Raw genomic sequence first — 14340 nt, 5'->3', positions numbered from 1 at the left:
CATTGAACTTTATGCATAGAAATATCGCTAAATTCCATTTGAGTAATGACCACCAGTATAGACTAATACAAGAACTTTTTTGAATGTGGTTTAGGATCATAGTCTACATGCTACCATTCATATTTACCTTTTAATCTATTTTTCATGTGGACATTATTAGTAAATTTTGAGATGGTAGGATTGTTGACCTAGTCATACATGTATAAAGCTCGGCCTCTGAGTTAATTAAATATGAGTTAATAATATATTGTCAGGAAATTGTCTTTATTACAGTTATTAGGTAGTTACTGAAATTACAGTTTGAAAGGAGTGTAGAGCATGGAGAACTCAGGATTAAATTATGCATTTGCACCTTAGGCCAGCTTTTACTATGGACACAGTTCTCTGCTAGAAGAGAAATTGTATGTCATTGAAATGAAATGCTTTTCTGGGGATGGGAGATTCCAGTTTTTAATGAAATTACTGAGTGTGGTGTAGTGAAATGATTAAAATCTGTATTCCGGGAATGTGCAGAAAAAAATCAATAAGTGCTAGCACAGCTTTGCTGCTCAATGTGAATCCAACGATTGAAATAAACTACTACAAAAATAATAATTAAAAACATATCAGCACATTAATTTATTTAGCATCAGTCTCCCGAGACATCATCTTCACTAATTTTTAGCATACATTACTATGTAATGAGCAGCGTCTTTTCAGATGCCCCTATTAGACAGGCAGTATCTCTGCCCCTCCCCCAGGCTCCTGCCTGCAATCATTGTACTTGTGCTTATTATGTTACAAATGACCGAGGTAAGGCTGACATTCTCAGTGCATGCAGAAAGACCTAGTCTGCCAGCTCTTTTTCCCTCCTAATGAAGCAGCTTTGTGAAATCTCCCCATGTGTTAATACTAATGAAGATCCTCCAGCACAATTAAAATCACAGCCAGTGGTTGAGGAGGAAACATAAAACAATAGCATCTTTTAAGATACATCTAGCCACATATGTATGCATAAAATAATATATGGCCAAATTATTCTCCAATAACTAAATTTTTACTTGTTCTTCAGCCTGAAAATCAAATTACTTAATTTGCAATTACATAAACTTCAGGACTTTATTGTGTTCTTAAGGGAGAAAAACACGTTAATGAATATGTTTTTTAAATCACCTTTCTTCCTAGGTAATAAAATATACCATGGTTATGGATTTTTCCTTTTTAAAACCGTTTTTAGGAGGCTGCGGGTAGACTGTTGAGGGGAACGGGCTGCACTTTGCCTTTAGTTTAACTTGATTGGTTGAAAGGAATTGGGGAGTGGAAGGTTAAAAACTGAGTCAGCTGGCTGAAATTCTGGGGATCAGACAGATACTTAGTTGTAATGGGCAACTGGTCTTTTAAAGTATTTAGTTCTTACCGTTAAACTACCCCCCCCACACACACACACAACCGAAAGTAGAAAAAAATTGAGATTACGGCTTACAATTTATACCAGTAACTGCAAAAGGGCTGTTTAAACGGCTTTAATTTGAATCTTATTTTGACTTAAACTGTGACCATTACAACCAGTTTAATTCCATGGAAAAGTAGTAGTAGCTTACCTTGAGATCGACTTGCGCCCTGTGAGCCCTAGAATGCACAAATTCTTGGCACATTAATTTAGCTTGTAGCCTCAAACACAATTTCTAGTTTAAAAACATAAAACTTGGTGGAGATGGCTAATCTATGTTCCCTAATAGTCCGTTTACGTTAAAAAAAATTTAAATATTCAGTTCTGTTCCCCCCCCCCCCCCACCTCCCTGAAAAGAAAAACAAAACATTTAAGTTTCTTAACTTTTTCCTGGGACGAGGAGCGGTGCAAACTCAAAGATACAGTATTCTTGGAATGAAGAAGCAGCCCCCTCCCTTGGCTCCATTTAGAGCTGATAGGTCATTTATTATTGGAACTGAAATGGTATAAACAATTCTCTCGCTCTTTTTTCCCTTGTTAACAGCAACTTTCATTGTTAGAGAGAGGAGAGAGAGAGAAGCCTTGTTGGTTGACGTCACTTGGTTCATGAAGCCTTCGCCTAGAAGTGAAGCTGCTGAACAAACCTTGAGAAGAATCATCTCCTGCTTCAATCTGCTGCTGGATAGGAACTAATCAGAGAGAGAGCGGCGGAAGACGGGGACGGAGGGAGCCAGGGCTTTCGCGATCACGGATCTCACCTCCACTCCAACTCCCTAGACTTTCTTGCAGAAATTAGGAGAAATTAAGAGAATTAAGGAGGCGGTGGGGATTCCGAAAAGCTTAACTTGCACCCGGGAAGGGCGAAAATCCCTTCCACCGCAACTCAGTTCGAAAGTGAAGGTGAGTTTGAGAGCTGGGGTGCGGGGGTGCGGGAGAGGTGGGTTCCGGGCGGAGAGCGGCGGCTGCCGGCTGGAGCCCTCCCGAGGCGCCCGCCGCTGTTTACCCGCGCCGCCCGGTGTGTCTCTTTGTTGTGCGGGCTGCGACGCCGCGGTGGCTCTGGGGTCCCGAGTAGAGTTCCGGGCGGAGGGCGCAGGGACCTGGTCCCGGGCGGGGTGGGGGTGCGGGCTCCGCGGAACGGAAACTTTGCTGGGAGTGCGAGCGCGGGACCGGGCGGCCGGGCCTCGTCCCTCCATTGTGCCGGCCGCCCTCGCCGCTGGCCTCGCGGCGTCCTCCTGCCAGGCCCGCTGCCGCGCCCCGCGGGGCAGTTCGCGAGGCCCCGGGCCCTGCCCGCCACCGCCTCGGCCCGCAGCCTCGCGCCCGCGTCCGCCGACCCGCGCCAGGCCGCCGGGGCTCGGGAGCCGGGTGGGGGTGGGGCTGCGGCCCCGGGCGGTGGGTCCCTGGCGGTCGGGGGTCGAGCGGGCTCCCGGCGTCCCGGTCCTCGGCGGCCTGGCGTGCAGGTCCGGCCGCGGCGGGCTGGGCTCCCGGCCCGCGATCTCCGCGCCCTCCCCCGCGACGCCCCGCTCCCCTCCCCTAAAGTAGTTCCGTGAACCCCAGAATTGGGATCTGGAAAGGCTAGGAAGTGTGCGGAGACTCGGAGCCGACCCTGCGGGTGGGGGCTGGCTCCTCTTCCCCTCTCCTCAGTCTTTATCTTTTGTGTGTTGTTTCCTTGTAAAGAGAGAAGCAGCTGCAGTCCGTGGCCGAGTTGTTGAAATTTATCCCTTTGTGTATATTACAATATCCTCCATTTTTCCCCCTGCCCTCTAAACAACAAGCGTTTCGCCATCTTGGGCAATTTTTATTCCCAAGTCTGTCTCTCTCTCTTTTTATTTTTAAGGAAGGGAAAGAAGCCATTGAAATGCAAAAAGTGTGTCTGGATAAGGCTCAAAGTTTAGGAACGGTTCAGGGGGCCATGTGACGTCATGTAAACTTTATCAAGAAATTTTCCCCAAAGTGTGTGTGTGTGTGTGTGTGTGTGTGTGTGTGTTCGTTCCTCAAAATTTTCTCGTTTTATGGAATCGTGTAAATTAGAGTCTACTGATAAGTTGTGGGTTAATTTTTTTTTATTTTGCACTCAGAACGAATCGCAAACCCCTCACATTTAATGTTGGTAGCAAGTGGAAGATTATTTTAAAAAATGATCGAAACTTTTATTGTGCCACTTAATATTCACAGCTTGTTTTGTGCATGCAGATTTTGGTCTTTAAATTTTCAAATGCATTTGTAACAATATATGCCCTTTCTTATGTGGTTCCATAAGATTTAACAAATTTAGCTCAGTTGATATTTACATATACATCATTTGGGTTACATAGCTCCTATTCTGTAATTGTGATCTAGTCTTTTGTGGCTTTTTTTTTTTTTTAATTTTAAAAGAACTATTCTCAATATCATGAGATTCTTGATACTTGTACATTTTAGTATTAAATATTAAAGTCAAAAGGTTGGCAAAAAGATGTAGTTTAGCATATAAAAGGCAGAATTAAGGTAAAAAGATAATTTGTAATCTTTTGCTATAAACTTTATCAACCATCATAAAAATAATGATTAAAAAGTACTATTAAAATTTGTTTGTCTAAAATAGTTTTCCATCTTACAAAAAAGTTGAGCTGGTCACATGACCATACTTAATGATACACTCACTGACGAGTATATAAATAGGCACAGTAAATTGAATGGGAAAGTGTAATTCTGTCTCCAGTAGTCATTTTCAGTCAGCATATTTACATCTCTTCTAACAAGGACATGAAACTGTCTGTATTTAATTTGCATTCCCTTTGTCTTCTGGGTTGGGGAAAAACATTGACTACAATGAACTTACAAAAAGCTAATAGAAAAAATTCTAAATACATTAACGTTTTCTAATTTATGAAAACTTACATTGTAAATGATATGTTTTAAATTTCTGTAGCAATATTTTTTGCTGTTTTCTGCTCTTTATCCAGAAATTTCCTGAATTTAAAATGCTACATAGAAATAATCTTAACTGAATTGAGTGTCTGCTATTTAGTGAATTGTAGGTAGGTGAAAAAATGTTTAAATAGTTAAAAGCACATAGAACAGATGGTTCTAAATTATACATGCAACAAAGGACTAGAAGATTTGGCAGATTATAAATGGAAGCAACAGAGGATAAGCAGTTTAAGAAAATGGTAGTTAAGTACGTTGATGTCTCCCACCTATTGTAAACACTGCTGCACAATCAATAATTTAGATGACATTAGGACATTTGTATGTTTCAGTTAAAAAGTAAGATTTTACAAAATTGAAAGCAAATGTTGAATGTAAAAATTTTTTAAGCTGTGGTGACAAAGAATTTTTTTTTAGGGTATCAGATTGTATGCGTTTAAAACAGGAATTTATAAGAACTTAATATGTTCATATAATGGTTTTCAGAAAAATAGGAATAGGTACATATTTTTAAATTTAGATAACAAGTATCTGTACTGTCGTGGGTTGAACTAATACATTGGCTATGTTAACCTGCGCATTCACTCTTTATACTAGTGAAAATGATATTTTAGCTGCTCAGTCTTGGGAAATGCATTGATTACAATACTGTCTGGCCTCATTTACTAAATAGCATTGAGTCAAAGGATATATTTTAATTTTAATATTTGAATTTTGTACATAATGCTATGATACTGACTTGATGAATATAGTTTACTATTCATTTATAAATGTAAATATTTTGTGTAATTCTGGTCTTTCTGGAAGAATGTAAGTGTATTTGCTTTTTCAAAAAAATAGAATATCTTAAAAAGTATTGAACTTTGCAGAAATTTGTTTTTGGTTTATATAAGGCACTCATTTAAAATGCATATAAGCTGTAATGGAAAGCTTGGGGTTTTGATCTGTTGCCCTTTCTTCCATTTCTTTGTTTGCATGTTTATTGTAGAATTGCAGTGTAAAGGAGCAGATGTTTTGCCAAACATCCTGATGTGTTGCTTTTTCTTATGGGAGTGCAGAGCTGCTCCTTCTGATGCATCAACTTGACAGCTGGTTGATTTCATGGAGCTGCTAAGAAGCCATTAGTGGTGTCATTGAATTGAAACAGAACAGTCACTCCCAGCTTGAACTGCAATTGTTAATGTCTTTGTTGCTACTTTTGTGTTACTCTACAAGATGTGGGATGCCACAGTTGCACTGAAGTTCAAGGTTTCTGCCTTAGCTCCTGGAATTAGCGGAAGGTACAGCATTAGACCTTGGTGACTCCATAGGTTTAAAATTTTCGCAAGAGAAAGGATTTCTGAGTGTTTGAACTAGTCCTTCTTAAAAAACTACTACAAAAAAAAAGTCATAGTGCAAACAAAATTATAAAGTGGTATTGACCCCTGTAAGGAATTATGGAATCGGAGTTCAGTGATTTTTTTTTAATATTCTTAATTTCCTGAGGGATTAGTCAAATTGTCTAGTAAGTATTTTAGGAGTTTTTTTTAATTACATAAAGTTAAATATTTTGAGTAATAAAGTCTTAAAATATTGTGGTTTATTTAATAAATTGGCTCATTTGGCTTAATGTTTCTTTAAACTTTTACTGTGGGAAATGATCAGAAAATAAATAATTATTGGCAAATATACCATTTTGGTTGTACTTTTCTAATGAGGCCAAAATGCTGTTTAAAAATTCATAAGACTGTTCTAAATTATCCTCCTAGTAGCTATTTAATGATTTTCTCAAACTAAAATCATGTTTTTATTGTAGAAATAGCATTGTTTGTTTTGAGAGGTGTTTGCAGCTCTAGCTGGCTTCCATCAGAGTCTTGACTTCTGCAGGCTGGCCTCAGAGGCTGGACCATTTCTACCTGCAGCTTCAGTTCTTCTGTTACTCAGCATCCCAGCCATATCATTATCCACTGGTGCCTGAGCTTTGTCCTTTTTCTAGCTCTTTGCATTGTTTTGTTGGTAGGAGAAGAAATAAGAAGGAGCAAAGGCTAAGAATAAAGACTAATGGTCTCAGTAGGCAGAAGTATACTGTAAGAAAACTCTGGAAACAAAACAAAACTTTAGGATGATATGGTACCAGAATGCAGTGGATTTTATTTTGTCAAAAGCCTTTTTAGTTTCAATATTTATTTTTTCCAAAGTTTTAGATCTTAAAATAAAATATAAATTTAACAACTCTTCAAAGAGCATAGCTCACTTTTTAAAAAATAGACATTTAAAAATGTAAAATTGGGTCTGGAGAGATGGCTCGGCAGTTAAGAGCACTGACTGCTCTTGCAGAGGTCCTGAGTTCAATTCCCAACAACCACATGGTGGCTCACAACCATCTGTAATGAGATCTGGCACCCTCTTCTGTATATATAATAAATAAATAAACCTTTAAAAAATGTAAAACTGATCATTGGAATATGTAATTAAATGAAGTAAATCCTATTGAAAAGACTTCCTGTATAATTAATATGAGCAAATTTTCATCTTGGATGATACACCCCTGAGTGATTCTGGGGTTATGTTGAAATCATAAGTTTATGGAGTCTTTGATTTTAGGAAAGTTATGTATTACTGTCACTAAACCTAGAGTAAGGGAATGCAACATTCAAGCCTTTTTGTATTGTAGCCATAACGTTCCTTAAAAAGAAAATCATTCTACTGCCTCATTTTGGAAAAGACTACGTATGACTCATTTTGGAAAAGATTTATTTGTATTATTTTAAAGTGTGTGTGTGTGTGTGTGTGTGTGTGTGTGTGTGTGTGTGATGTGTGTGATGTGCAGATTTTGTGCAAATGAGGACAGGTGCATCCAGAGGCTGGAGTCAGAGGAGTCAAATGTCCTGGAGCTGGAGTACAGGCTTTTGTAAGCCACCTAATGTGGGTGCTGGGAACTGAACTCATGTCCTCTGAATTGCTAAGACATCTCTCCAGCTCTGTGAGTCGCTTTTAAAGGAACATATACTTAACATGCATGTATTTGTGTGTCAAGGCAGGTAGTCATGCAAACCAAATTATGGTAAATTGAGTTGTTTATTAAAAATAAAGTATTTTAAAGAAGCATGAAAGTTTAATTCAATGTTAGAGTTAGTATAGTAGTTCCAGCAGGTACCTTGCTGTTTCAGTGGAAGACAATGCTGGACCAGTCTGGATGAGTTTGAACTTGAATTCACATGTTTTTCTGTTGCCCATGTTACTTTGAAACTATGGCTAGCTGGGTGTGATAGTGCACATATTTAATCTCAGCACTCAGGAGGCAGAGGAAGGCATATCTCTGAATTTGAGGCCAGTCTGCTCGACAGAGCGAGTTCCAGGACAGCCAAAAACCAGGGCTCCACAGAGAAACTCTGTTTTAAAAAACCAAAAGAAAGAGAGAAGGTCTGTGAGTTCGAGGCCAGCCTGGTCTACAGAGCTAGTCCAGGACAGGCTCCAAAGCTATAGAGAAACCCTGTCTTGAAAAACAACAACAAAACAAAACAAAAAACAAACAAACAAAAAAACAAGAAAGAAGGAAACTATGGTTAATAAATATATTTATCTCATTTGCAAAAACAGTTATAAGATATTGGAAACATTTGCTGAAAGTACAGAATTAAATGAATTTATATGATTTTTAAATCTGCCCTGAGTGGTATTTGATTTGTGAGAACTCAGGATTTGAGATGTAAAATACTTAATGGTTCAGATAAGTTAACCTTACAACATTCTATTCATTATGAAGTTTCAAGTTGTCAGTTAAGTATCCAGTTTTTAAAATTAATATGCTTTTATGAGACTATGAGGGGAAATAGTTTTATTGCACAGATTTTGTTTTTGTTATATAGTTTTGAAAATAAAGTTGTTTTTTTGTTGTTGTTTTGTTTGTTTGAGCCGAGGATCGAACCCAGGGCCTTGTGCTTGCTAGGCAAGTGCTCTACCACTGAGCTAAATCCCCAACCTGAAAATAAAGTTTTAAAAATAGTTCTTATATGAAATTTGCATGTAATTTGGCCTCTGAATGATTTTCATTTAAATAAAAATTGCTGGGCAGTGAGGATAATAACAATGGAGGTAATGTGTCAATTAGGAACCGTTACTAATTTTGTTTGTATAAGTTTATAATATAAGAAAGAGATGCATATGGTTTGAAGATAGTTTCTGCCCTGGTACCTACCTATATGTCTACATAATTGTGTATTTTTTTTTCCTTGTTCTGTTTTCTCCTCTTAACACTTTTCTACAAACATGCACTCATTAATCAAAGACCGTGCACTCCTGCTGAGGGCAGAGAGGTTCATCAAATTGGCAGTCAGCTTGGTGTAAAGAACGGTGTACTGAAGCTCTTAACTCACTGGGACATAAATAAATCTAAGGTCTTTGTATGCAAACCCTGGAGGTTAATACTGTATAATTCAATGTCCTGTCTTTGTTTTTATGATTGATGTTTTTAAATGTTTCAAGCTTAGTACAAGTCTTCTAGTGGATCAGTTCTGCCTATCTGATTGGCTGTAGTGAGAAAGCATTAGGTTGTCAGAGGACTTTGGAGTATGCTGCAGAGATTTTGATTTTTCCCCCTGCAAGATCATTGTCATATTGCATGAGCTGTTATAGGAATGTATCAATGATTGACATTCCCTGCTGTGATAATGGACCTAGTGCATGAAATGCCAATAGTTTGCTTCTATTTGTTCGGAAGCTTACTACTATTTGTATCCTTAACAGAGCTAACATGGAGAACAAGCAGAACTACTGGGATTTCTCTGTAGAATAGTGCTGGGATTTGCCTTTAACATGAATTGGTTGCATATTCATAATTTAAGAACAGCTGGTTACAGCAAGCACATAGTCCTTTGCAAGCTATTATAAACCACTCCACTCACATGGAGCCTGTGCTTGGTGATTTTTTTTTTTTTTTTATTGATCTACCTGCATTTAAAATCTAGTCACTGCTGCTATAGAAGCTCTTCATTTTAGCTGTGTTTGCAACACAGAACAGCTTCAATTTTAAATAATCTATTTAAGTTGGATTTTGAATAAAATGAAGGACCTTAGAATGAAACAACTATAAAAGGTTGGATCTTATCTGCAAAATATTTAATCTTGACTAAAACCCAGCCAGCCACCTAACAAAACACAAATTATACAACTATTACAATTTTTGGACAGTAAGATTTTATAATTTTGTCCAGATAAATAACTGAGTTGATTTTGCTTGAGAATTTTATTATTCATTATATTTTACTAATTACATATAGTTTGAGACACAATAGATTGATATTAATTACTTTGTAAAATAATGTCTTATGTAGAAAAGAGGTAGTGCTTTTAGCTTATGGGTAGTGTAAACACAAGATAGACAGTTGACAGGACTTTGGGACTGGATTAGAATAATGTGAAAGCTATGTAGCTACTCCAGTTGGAAATGCTTGACTAAGTAGTCTTTTCTGCTTTGAGGGTAGCTGACACATTTGAAAAGGTACCTGTTAATCCAGCTCTCATAGCTCCTGTATCTTGTCAGTTGTAGTTGTAAGCAAAGGAAAGAAAACAACCTCTCAGTATTCCAAGCTTCCAGTAAGAGCGGGAGAAAACTACATGAAATGCCATTTTATGTGTCCTTTAGGAATGACAGGGAGGGGCGCATTGCTTTGTGTAAAGGTAAGTGCACACCTGAGGGACTTATGATGCTGCTGGTGTCCTGAGCCTTACACAACATGGTGTGCACTTGTGCTTGCGTGGGTTTGTCTCCAGGCCGGAATGATGAGGTAGCTCTCACTCCTCAAGGTTGAGAAACTGTCCTAAGAGTGAGTGCATTTTACTATTTCTTGGCTTCACAAATGACTGGATGTATTGGCAATATAGCAGAATATATGGCCAGGTTTAATCTAGTTGATAGTAGGTTGTTCTTTTTTCTAAATAATAAATTCAAAGGTTATTAAAAGGACAAGTTGTTACATTTTAGTTTTGAGTTACATAGGATTACAAGTTTATACAGTTAAATTGCTTTATTTAGTCATTTTGTGAACTATCCTATGTCCTTTCCCTTTTGGATATTTGTCTTTTCAGATATTTCTCTGCTCCATAGTTTCATCAATGACTAAACAAAGGAAATAAAATGATTTGTTGTTGTTCTTTTGTTTTGCCCTGGGGATTGAACCCAGGGCCACAGGTGAAAAGCATGGCTCTCTCTACTTCTTAAAATAAAATGGAGAGCTTGAGAGCCAGGTGGTGGTGGTGGCACATGCTTCTAATCCCAGCATGGAGGCAGAGACAGGTGGATTTTTGACTTCAAGGCCAGCCTGGTCTACAGAGTGAGTTCCAGGACTACCAAGGCTGTTTCACAGAGAAACCCTGTCTGGAGAAACAAAACAACAACAGCAATAAAAAGAGATTAAGATGGAGGGTTTTTCTGAGGTTTTCACTGAAATGAAGGATTGGGCTTTTGACTTCCAGTTCTTATCACACAGGTAATTGTATGGAGAGAGGAAGCATGAGGTAAATCGGTGAAACATTAAGTCTAGCATTTGTTTGAAAAATGAATGGACTCAACATCAGCCATAAGAGAAATTGTAGATACTCAATACACTTTTATTGGTCTAGTAATAATAGAGAAAAGAGAGGCAGTGACTTAAATTCTCCACGTTTATTTTGAATGCTTTGTCTAAGCATGCATTTGGAGAGCTGTGGACAAAAGTTTAATGTAAGTTCAGAGTAGAAGCCAGGGAGATGTCCAAGGGAGTGAAAGGTCTTGCTGTGCATGTTTGGCCATCCAAGTGGGGATTCTGATGTATCCCATGTGAAAAGTGTGATAGTGGTCATGAAACCCCAGTAGTCCTACAGCAAGACTAGAGTATTGGCCACAAGATAGAGTCTACACAGCTCAGTAACAGAAACAAGAGAGACCCTGCCTGAAAAATAAGATGGAGGGGGCTGGAGAGATGGCTCAGAGGTTAAGAGCACTGACTGCTCTTCCAAAGGTCCTGAGTTCAATTCCCAGCAACCACTGGGTGGCTCACAACCATCTGTAATGAGATCTGGTGCCCTCTTCTGATCATACATGCTGTATACAGAATAAATAAATAAATCTTTAAAAAAAAAAAAAAGATGGAAGGAGGAAGCAGTGCCTCCAGGTTGCCTTCCGACTTCATGTAGATGCAATGGCACACATTTGACTGCATATATACACACAATGAATCTTTCTGAGTTTTGCTTTTGGGTTTTTGAAGATGGGGTTTCTCTGTGTAGCCCTGGCTGTCATAGAACTTGCTATGTAGACATGGTTGGCCTCAAACTCAGTGATCCACCTGCCTCTGCCTCCCAAGTGCTAGGATTAGAGGTGTGTGCCACCACGGCTTACACATGATAAAACTTTGAAAGATCAGAATAGGAAAGAGATGGCTTCTGCTTGGAGTAATTTTAAACGTCTCTTTGGTTTGACTGAATTAGTCAAGAAAGATGAGTGAACTTTGAATACTTGGTGGTCAGAAAGGAGCCAACAAAAGGATGGCAGTTGGAGCTGAGCCTCTGTTAAGCAAACCCGTTAAAGCTATTCCACTGGGAACCTTGGGATACTTCTGTAACTTATTTTGAGATCATCGCAACTTAAACCTTTTCCACCAGAAAGATGATATCATGGGAACTTTCCCTTCCTCTGTGGCTTTCAGAGTTGACTGGCTTTCTCTGAAGAAAGTGGGTTAATGAGTCAGGCTATTCAGCGATAGGCTTAACTATGAGGTTAAAAGCCACCAAGCAGCTGCAGCCTTTACTGGTTAGAGGTATTCTGGCCTTTTTATGATTAACCAGAATTCCTCTCTTTTCTTAAAATGTGATAATTCTTCTGAATATAGTTTATTTCACTTAATATAGCTTCATTTCTATCCACTTGCCTGTAAGTGACATGATTTTGTTCTTTGTAACTAAATAATACATCATTGTGTGTATATGTATCACATTTTTTTAATTCATTCAATTTATGGGTACATATAATCTAACTCTGTAACACATGTTTTGAGTCCAAGCTAAAGCTAGTATATGCTGGCATTGATTCCTTTGGGTGTATATTTGGGAATGGTATGGGCAAATCTCATGGTAGGTTTTCTGTTAGGTTTTTGAGGAACCTACATAATAATAATTTCATAGTGATTACTAAATTGCATCCCTACCAACAATATATAAAAGTTCCTTTTCCTGCATCCTTGCTAGCCTTTGATTTTGTTTGCTGGTAGAAACTCTTCTGGCTGGGATGAGGTAGAATCTCAATGCAGTTTGATTTGCATTTCTGTAAGTGTGAGAAATTTGCTATATATTCATGGGCCATGTGTACTTTTTTAGGACAATCTAGTCAGTGTATTTGCCTATTTGTGTGTCTCCCTGTGCACACATGTGTGTTTGCATGTGTGTGAGCATTAGTGTGGGGATGTGTTTGTGTGGGAGTGGGTGTGTGGTTGTACAGGGGTGAGGAGCAGAGGACAACCATGGATGCCATTTCTCAAGAATTGTCCACCTTATTTTATGAGAAAAGAGCTTCCACTGGGAGCTGTGGTTCAATAGTTAGACTGGACTGGCTATGGCTAGCCAGTGAGTCTGAGGGACCTGCCTGCCTCCACCTCTCCAGTGTTGTGTTACAGGCACACATTAACATACCCAGCTCTTCATGTTGGTCTGGGAGTTGACCTTAGGTCCTTAGGCTTGCAGGGCCAGTATTTTAGCATCTAAGCTCTCCCTAGCTCTTATTTGACCATCTATTAATTGTATTATCCTTTTTCCGTATATGACTTTTTTCTTTTTTATTAAATATTTAATATTCCAACGTGCATATAATGAGTTTGGATCCATCCACCATCCCTTCTCCTCCAATTCCTCTCCTATGCTCCCCTACCCCCCCAACTTTATGTGGTCGCTCTCTTTTTTTTTAAAGATTTATTTATTTATTTATTTATTTATTTATTTATTTATTTATTTATTATGTAGATTGTGCATATATGCCTGCATGCCAGAAAAGGGCACCAGGTGGGAATTGAACTCAAGGACTCAGGAAGAGCAAGCAGCCAGTGCTCTTAACCTCTGAGCCATCACTGGTCCCTTTGTTTCTTTTTAAATTAATACTGACTGAGTTCATTTAGTGCTGCCTGTAGGTGTATGTGTATGGCACTATTCATAGGAGCATGGGTAGGCTCTCAGGGATTGTATCATACAGAAAAAAGCAACTCTCCTTCCCATTAACTAGTAGTCATTACCTGCCAGTGGCCCCTCAGTTTGCGGGGTGTGGTGTGTGTGTGTGTGTGTGTGTGTGTGTGTGTGTGTGTGTGTGTGTGTGTGACTTGATAAGCCCGTATCGCAGCATGGCTGGGATTTGGGCTGGCTTGAACATTGTGTAGGTCTGGTGTATGCAGCCCTGTCTCTGTGAATTCATGTGTGTCACTGTGCTACATGAAGTCCTACAAAAAACTGTTTCTCCAGAACATCCACTCTCTCTGACTCCTACAGTCTTCTTGTCCCCTCTTTCAAGATGATCCCTGAACCTTGTGGGGAGAGTGTGGGATGTTTAGAGCTAAGCAGTCCATAGTCATCTTATTCTCTGTATAAATCACTATCTACTGCAGAAAGCTGCTCTGATGAGAGGTGAGAGGCACACCAATCTGTGGGTTCCAAAGAACTTAGGGATAGTTTTAGGGATAGTTTATTACTATGTCCATTTAGCAGGATAGTAGTACTAGGGTCTCCCCTAGGGTCTGTGACCATGGGGTTTAGTTCATTTAATGGTAACAGGGGTATGGACTCCATCTTACAGAGTGAGCTTTCTTGAATTCCTTGGTTATTAATTCCCTGTCAGGTGAGTAGTTGGTAAGGAGTTTCTCACATTTTGTGGCTCTGTCTATTCTGTTGACTGGTTTCTTTACTGTATAGAAGTGTTTTTAATTTGATGTATCTCCATATGCTAATTCTTATTTCTAGAACTATGGAATCATTCATAAAGCTGTTGTTTTCCTCTAATAGCTTCAAAG

The 14340-nt window shown here is 38.9% G+C and overlaps 1 protein-coding gene across 8 annotated transcripts in view; it reads left to right on the top strand.

Annotated features, from left to right (window-relative positions):
* The first annotated feature begins 1954 nt into the window (after positions 1-1954).
* Baz2b (bromodomain adjacent to zinc finger domain 2B) overlaps positions 1955-14340 on the top strand; it is a 240467-nt gene continuing 228081 nt past the window's right edge. For all 8 annotated transcript variants that reach the window (XM_036186395.1, XM_036186401.1, XM_036186402.1 and 5 more), the window contains exon 1: positions 1955-2329. The gene's annotated coding sequence lies outside the window, so the exon portion shown is untranslated. The remainder of the gene's footprint in view (positions 2330-14340) is intronic.

The sequence above is a fragment of the Onychomys torridus genome, chromosome 4 (genome assembly GCF_903995425.1).
Source record: "Onychomys torridus chromosome 4, mOncTor1.1, whole genome shotgun sequence".
In the NCBI taxonomy this organism is placed as follows: domain Eukaryota; kingdom Metazoa; phylum Chordata; class Mammalia; order Rodentia; family Cricetidae; genus Onychomys; species Onychomys torridus.
The sequence above is the reverse complement of the archived record's forward strand: the minus strand, read 5'-3'. Positions and strand labels throughout refer to the sequence as shown.